This window comes from Montipora capricornis, chromosome 9 (assembly GCF_036669925.1).
Source record: "Montipora capricornis isolate CH-2021 chromosome 9, ASM3666992v2, whole genome shotgun sequence".
In the NCBI taxonomy this organism is placed as follows: Eukaryota; Metazoa; Cnidaria; class Anthozoa; order Scleractinia; family Acroporidae; genus Montipora; species Montipora capricornis.
The window spans coordinates 34,211,678-34,220,091 of record NC_090891.1 but is presented as its reverse complement, the minus strand read 5'-3'; positions in this window follow the sequence as shown (position 1 = coordinate 34,220,091).

The window sequence follows — 8,414 nt, the reverse complement described above, 5'->3', positions numbered from 1 at the left end:
AAGAGGACAACTTTTATAGTCCGTGTCCTGATTTACGCGTACACACTACCGACTTTATCTGAAGCCTCTTACGCAGACTTTAGAAGTAAGGATTGCATGACGAGCCAAAACACTCTACGTGTGTGTTGAATCCATCCGGCCATCTTGGCTCGAACCACAACAACGTTAATATAAAAGATGGAATACACAAGAGTTAAAGTTTATGCCAAAAGTGTTTCCGTTCTTCTCCATAACAATTTTTCCACTCTAGTGTTTGACTTAATTTGCGTTAATTGTTGATTTCAGTTTACAGTGTTCCCAATTAGCGCTCCAGCGCTAGAACGACTAGACACTTAAATAAAGTTCCTTTCCTTCCTTTCCTTTTACTTTGTAAATTGGTGGGGTAAAGTACAATTTTGAGATAAAATCTCTACTCTTACTTTCTCTAGCGCAACAGATGTTGTAACTCAGTATTTCTGTGTACGCGACATTATTTTGACACGGTATAAGAGTACTCAAGGCCTTTTTTAAAATCTGTATCTGGGCCAGTACAAACCTAGTTTTGTTCTATACTCCGTTTTGGAAAAATCAGTCCTTGTTTCATACTCCATTACCTGCTGATAATTTTAAAAGATAGAGAATAAGTGTAATTCCGAGTAAATGCATTGTGTCTGTAATACAGGCGACAAATGCAGAGAAAAGTCTACTTATAATATTTCGATATAAATTTATATCATCTTCAGACTGAGGTGATCAACAGGTAGCAGAGATTTAAATACTGCATATGGTACATTAGCATTAATAAGCACGTGAAGAATAGGAGAAGTTCTCTACTGGCTTTTAAACCAATGTTCAAAGAAGGTTCTGAACGCTTGATGTAGTAAGCTTCTTTGTATAGTAATAGATTCCAGTTATCATCGCGGTCTATTATTTGTGTGTTACCATGTACGGTTTGGGTGAGAAATTCTTTGTTCAGTGCAGCAAAAGGGGGGTTATGCTTATTGATAAAAATGTCCGGTAAGTTGTATAAACCTTGCCAGGTGATCTGGTAACGTAACTCGAAGGACTGGGGAGAAAAATTTTAACGCCGTATCCCACAACCGCGCGCGGCCTTATTTTCGAATTCAACATGGCAGAAGCGAGGTTAGATCTCGTCGGGTCGACTTGAATGTTCAATTCAGTAACAGGAAATGTGGTAGACACAGAATGATCTGTTGAGTTTTGGCGATGGAAATACTGCAAGGAGTTTGGAAACAACACCTAAGGCCGCGTTCGGTTGTGGGATACGGCGTTAAATTTTTTTCCCAGTCCTCCAAATTACGTCACCAGATCACCTGGTGTATATATTTGATCTGGTCACAATGGCGTAGATGTTTGTATATCGCGCTTTCTTTGTTCATAAGCGCATGTTCTTGTGTGCGGACAAACAGAGTTCTGTTCGTTTTGCCGATGTACAAAGAATTGCAACCGGGGCAAGTGAATTCATACCTAGCATGTTTCATACCTAGTCCAAAGTTCGCGTTTTATACCCGCTCGGCAGTTCGCCTTTTTTATACCTGCTCAGCGTTTTAGACATGCTCCGTAGTCCGCAGTCGGTAGTCTTCCTTATATACTGACCGGAGTCGATATCGTTAAACATTTTAAACTAAAAGATTAACGATAAAAATAGGTACGCATTGCGTGCGTGTGGTAGTGCGGTAACTTGACACTGTGCTTTATTCCATAACTGTCAGCTGAGCTGCGTTTTGTTTTTCAGGACGTAATATGTAAAATATTAAACCCCGAAAGATTGAAGAAAATAAATGGGAATCGATGAACATTGGCTTCGAGGCTTTTTTTTCACAGCGTACTCTGAGCGTCTGACAGTTCACTGAAGTTACAGTGAAACCGGTTGTTCGTTTGCGCGCCACTTTGCAATATTGTCACGCAATGTTGCATTTTTGATTGGCACTTTGCTCCGAGCAAGTTGAGGGTTCAAATTTCGCAAGGTACGTTTTTAGGAAGTGTCGATCGAGAATAAAAAAAATTGCCACCAGCAACAAATTTCGATATGAAAATAACATAAATTCTGTGCCGCGAATATCAAAGTTGCCATCAGCGAAAAACACTTTGGGAGATTGTTCTTTTGGCTGCACAACGAAAATGACATCGATTTCAGCGGCCGCCTGTGATCAAGTTACCTTGCGTGTTGCTAACAACTGGATACATCTGTGGCAATGACGACAAGACATCGGAATGTTGTTTTGTTAGTAAGTTTTTTTCCTTTCAAGTGTTATAAAAGGCGACAAGAAATGTGCGAATTCAACATAAAGATCACAATCGTCCAACTCTTGAGGTTCTCCATTTTTTCTGCAAAGTCAAAATTTCACTCTCCTAGACGAGGTTATTTATCACCAGGTAATTTCATTGTTTTGGAAATAGAAACTGCTTTATTATTCATCAGCGTCACAAATTCTTGCCGATTTTGGGGCTTGCTTGTTGAAATTCAAGCAGGCTTCCAAGAGGCTCTGCCAGGGTAAATTCCGACAAGCGACATGGCCTAAAAAGTAGCGACAGCATTTAAAGTGAAATCGCGACAAACGACATCCTTTCTTTAAATTTCCGACAGCAACGTGAAACATTGACAAAGCACCGACACGAGCCCTTTTAAAATTCAGACAAGCGACATGGGACCCCACCCCGGCACGGCCTCGCAGACCTATTTTCGAACTTCTGCGAGTTCTGTCATTTAGTGCACAACCAAACTGAAAAGTGTTTCGCGGCGAATGTGTGAAATGTTACGTCACATAGATCTAACTTTCATTAGTAGAATGGGCCCTTTGCAGGATAGTAATCAGATGGTACAAATCCGCCATACTGGGACGCAAATTGCGCACTGGCACATCTAAAACAAAGGCTAGTTAATCTAAATTTTCTTTGTTTTAGATGTCCCAGTGGGAAATTTGCGTCCCAGTATGGCGGATTTGTACCATGTGATCACTATCCTGCAAAGGGCCCATTCTACTAGTATACCAATGCAAATGCTGTAATCTGATTGGCTGAGCCATTGAACACTATCAGCCATTAGTGTGCAATGGCTGGAGGTCGTCATGGAAATAACGACGTTTTTCTCGTTTTTCCAAAGTTTTGGAGGAAAATTTGGATGCAAATGGGTAATTAAATTTCTGAGAAGTCTAAACGAAGGACATTTACGGTTTCTCGACTTTCAAAAAAGTTGAAATTATTGAAAAAGCTGATGCACCCGCGCGCACCTCATAGAAATCGAGAGCGAATAATCTAATTGTTAAATAGTTGCAGATCAACAGTAAGGAAAAGGGAAAGAAACTGCTAAGTTAATAAATGTCTACCAAGCCGCGAACCATCGATAATTCATGTTAAAAAGGTTTTGCACTCCATGAAGAAACAAACAATTTAATGGCTGATAAATTAACACTTCGAAGTTTGATTCCATTTTCGTCCAGACTAAAAAGCATGGTACGCTATGAAGGAGTTCAGAAGCGATTGTTTCTTCAGCAAATTTCCCGAAGAGGTCTTATCAAAATGAAACACAAAAATCAATTAATAGAACTTTATTTTCACGCGATAATGTTTAAAGCTGAATTGCTTGTGCGGGTCGTGCACAAATGAAACCAATAGGCCATTTCCGAGTTCATGTCTGCCTCCTCTTCAAAGCGAGTCTAGGTGCCAAGTTTTTCTTATGAAAATTAGTTTTCATTCATATGTAAAGTAGAACTAATTACCATCACAAAAACTTCGCACTTAGACTCGCTTTGAAGAGGAGGCTGACATGAACTCGGACATGGCTTATTCAAATTAATACATATCAAATCATATGGTTTTGAGGAGACGGGAAAACCGGAGTACCCGGAGAAAAACTTCCGGAGAAGAGTACCAACAAACTCAACCCACATATGACGCGGGATCTGGGAATCGAACCAGGGCCACATAGGTGGGAGGCAAGTGCTCTCACCACCACGCCATCCATGCTCCCTCAATTTTCCAGGCTTTTCTTATAGTTACCGCCAAAGTAGCGTTGACAACTGCGATGATCTCAAAACTTAACTTGTAACATCATAATAATTCATAAAAATATTGCCATATCTTTAACAAAGTGCTGCGGCTGGTGCACATGCTACACGCTTATGCGACGATCAGTAAAAGCTTCGCCTGCATTGTCATAAAACAGGAGAGCGCAATTAATTTTCCCTCCTTAAGGAAAAAAAGGAAAATGACTTCAGTCAGGTACCTTAACTCCTGAATCCCCTGCTACCCCCTAAATTATAATATAAAAACCAGGCGCGTAGCGTGGCCATTTTTTCAAGTACGCACAAGTACATATGATCTAGAAACCTAAGTAAACTGAGCGAAAAATACTGCGTTCTTTATTTCTTGTCGAAATAGTTGTGTGAATACAAGCAAAGAACAAAGCGTCTTGCCCTTATTCTGAGCAAACTTGGCGCAAACAAAACATTGTTTTGGTTGTGCTAGCGTGACTGGAATTGTCAAGAACGTTCTCGCTCCTTGGTCACGAACGTTCTTGGAACGTCGCTCCTTGCACGCTGGCCAAACAACACTGCATTGCTAGTGCAAAAAAACGTACAATGCAAAACTAAGTTAGAACATGGTATAGCTTTTGTCTTAGTTTTTAGAATTTAATCATGTTACATTTAAGTGGACGGATATTCTGTAATCTTGCCAATGTAACCCGTAGTGGTTACATGTGGAGCGGGAGAAAAATGTGTAGATAAACCAGACAATTCCAACGCACAGAGGTAACGAAACGAAACGAACTTTAATTGGAGTAACGAAAAAAAAGCAGCAGAGAATGGAAGAGGTCGTGTTTAAATTAAAACTTTGAGAGTGAATAGCAATTTGATGTGTCTTATAGCTGTGAACTGGTTGTGATGAGATTTGTTGGGATGAAAATTTGTTGTGTTGTTGGGGTTCGAACTAAAAAGTAAAAGGAAAAAGCCTAAATAAGCCAACGCCTGTGGATATATTACTTGGCTTACGCGCACGTGGCATTGCGATGCAAAACTAAGTAAAAACGAAAATAATCATGCTACATTAGGCCGCGGCTACAGGCGCGTAGCGTCCTATACGCATACTTGAAGTGACCAGAAAATATTGAATTTTTTAGCAATTGTTTCTATTTTTTAACATTTTACTTGTACGCAACCAAGATTTCGTGATGAAAGCACCACTTTGATTAAATTCTAAAAACTAAAACAAAAGCTATACCATGTTCTAACTTAGTTCTGCATTGTACTTTTTTTTGCACTAGCAATGCAGTGTTGTTTGGCCAGCGTGCAAGGAGCGACGTTCCAAGAACGTTCGTGACCAAGGAGCGAGAACGTTCTTGACAATTCCAGTCACGCTAGCACAACCAAAACAATGTTTTGTTTGCGCCAAGTTTGCTCAGAATAAGGGCAAGACGCTTTGTTCTTTGCTTGTATTCACACAACTATTTCGACAAGAAATAAAGAACGCAGTATTTTTCGCTCAGTTTACTTAGGTTTCTAGATCATATGTACTTGTGCGTACTTGCAAAAATGGCCACGCTACGCGCCTGAGCTACACGAGCGATTTTTTGCTCGCGCCGGTGATGCGATTTTTTTTCAAATTTTGTCGCGTCGCCGGCGTGAGGAAAACCAAGCGCGTGTAGCCGTGGCCTTACGATAATAAGCTAACGGCTTTAACAACGAAAATATGAATAAAACGACTTACTTTAGTCTGGCTCCGAGTAACTATGGTAGCTGATAAAAAAGTAGAGGTAGAAAACGACTTGCTTTAGTCTGGCAGCAAGTAGCGTTGCAACAATCAGCCCTGTGTAGTGATGAATAAATGAACAAAGAGAAATAAGATCCGAATCACGGCTTGTAAATAGTTACATCAGTTATATGTAGATGTAAAGCGCTTTAGAATATTTATAATGTAATAAGCGTGTATAAATTACTGAATTGTTAGGGTTATTTTTTGAATTATTAAAAAACGACCTCGCATACGCAAATCAATATAATAACACACACATGAGTTGGGCAACAAGCCACAAACACCTTTAGCAGTACAGCAATCACGGTAAACTAAAAACGTGTACAGAAGTTTTACCATTCGAATTAGATAGCCTACAGCTACGGTAAACTTCAGACTCGCTAGTACAGCTCTTTTTGGTCGCCAACTGCACAGCTTTCTTTAAGGAACAAAGGAAAGATGCTCACAGAAAAGCAAAGGAATGGATTTCACGGGGAAACGATGGAAGAAGTTAACAGTATGCTCGCAGAACACAGACTATGCACGCATAGAGGAAGGGAGGAGGCACAAACCACAAGTCATTGACTTGCAATAACATCAACAAGGAAAGAAAACGTAATATGACCGTATAGCCAGGGCTATTTCGAATTTAAACCAGAGGTGGTCATTGAAACACGCAAAATCTAATAGGAGTCGCAGCGACCCTTATTAGTCCTTTTGATTTGTTCGGTCTGAACCAAGAAACAAAACAGAGTATTTTTTAAAAACCTTCTGCAAACGATGAATATTGAATAACGAAACGACCAATAAAGTGAACTAAATTATAGAATAAAAAGCAAAATGAGAAAGTCAAATCCTCAAACATAACAACTTACTTCGATCAAGCTCCAAAGATAGTGAAGCAGTGAAAATCTGGAATAAAATGCTGCGCAACACAGTCTCTTCCCCCCTACTGCGTGGTCAGAGTTCACTCTAAGTTTATCACGTGTGCTGGATCAGGATGGAAAAACTTTCTACTTTAATTGTACGGAAACGAATCAATCGGCAATGAAAACAATTTTGTTACACAATTAATCCTAATTTTTGACAATTTGACCCAAAGAAATCTTGCAGATAAATCAATTTTTACGCAACCATACCCAACCCCTTTTGCGAACATTAAGCGAAAATGCACTGGACACCGGCCAGAAATGGCAAATCATGGCGATTTTTTTCCGGAAGGCAAGCCTTTCTATCGGAAACTTGTACGATCCTTTGGTTTGAAGATTTTTCCCAAGGGTTTGTCCCACAACTTCGGTTATTGGAAGCTCTTATGTTCCACTCGTGTTAAAGAGCCCAGAGAAGCTTAACCATAACTTTTGTGCGTTTTCTGCACAAAAAAAAAAATTGAAATTCGTACACAGACTCTTTTCAAGGAAACCACGTAGCTACATAGCCTCGTAGCCTCGTCGCCACTTAGCCGCGTAGTGACGTCGCCATTGTTTGAGTTACAGAAATAGAATTAAGGTTAGTTCAAACGTTCAAGCGTTTCCTTGCTGCACAAAAGACTTACCACACGCCAAAACGCTTTAAAAAATTGCGGCTAACGCGCAAACTGTGGCTAAGCGGCTAAGTTCAGAGAATGGCAAAAAACATCATAATATTCATCATTCTTGAAGCGTCAAAATAGGTGAGTCATCGCATAGCGATGATCGTCACTAATCCTTGCAAGAGATAGAAGTACTATGGAAACTTACATCAGCTGTTACATAGAGCCGCGTAGCCACAGTTTGCGCATTTTGCACGTTAACAGAGTACTCGCTCAGTCAATCTCTAGTTTAGTAGTAGCAGCCACGTAGCCGCGTAGTCGGGAACGAGGAAGCGTTGCTTCGTGGAGCCGGGTATTCCGCAATTACTTCCATAAATACTTCTCCTTTCAACAGATTATGTGAGTCCATTTTTAGCTTGTATGCGACCGTGGGCTCGATTTCCGCCGCTCTCTCGAGTTCGGGTATCCTCCCCGAGAAGAGACGGCTGGACGCGTGAGCGATAGATCGTGTCTGTAACGTAAATTTAAAATATAATTTATGCGAAGTTAATATTTGCATTAGACAACATAAAAGATTGATTTTAACAAAACAGTAATTACATAACAGTGCTCAAAAGTCTGTGCGAAGTTTCCAGATGAAGCGAGCTTGAGTTTGTGGTTAAATGATCAAAGTGAGTTTGAATTCAAGTGGCGAATCATCATTCATCAACAAAATCTTCGGCCGCTTCAAATCTCTCAATCGGCCTCACCGGCCCCTTCGTTCTGCCACCACGAAACTCAGCAGCAATTTTCAATTAATCTTGAGGAATCTTGCTTGCTCTTACATTAGCAAAATCTGAGGAGAACTTGCAACGGAGGTTTTGCACGGCAGCCATGTTGTATAGCAGGAACAATGAAATTGTTTTGCATTAGAAAGAACATTTGTTCCCATAGGAAAAATAATCTATTGTTCCTGCCATGCAACATGGCTGCCGTGCAAAACCTCTATAGCAATAGATTTGAAAGCCGTATTTTTCCCTTGGCGCCAACTGGAAAATTAGTGAGGTTTCCAAACTCAGGCGGTAGAAACAACACAATACCATTCTCCAGCTTCTCGAAATCTTTCCGCTGTCATAATCTTGGATTTTTCCCAACTTATAGATAATGTAAAGCTCGA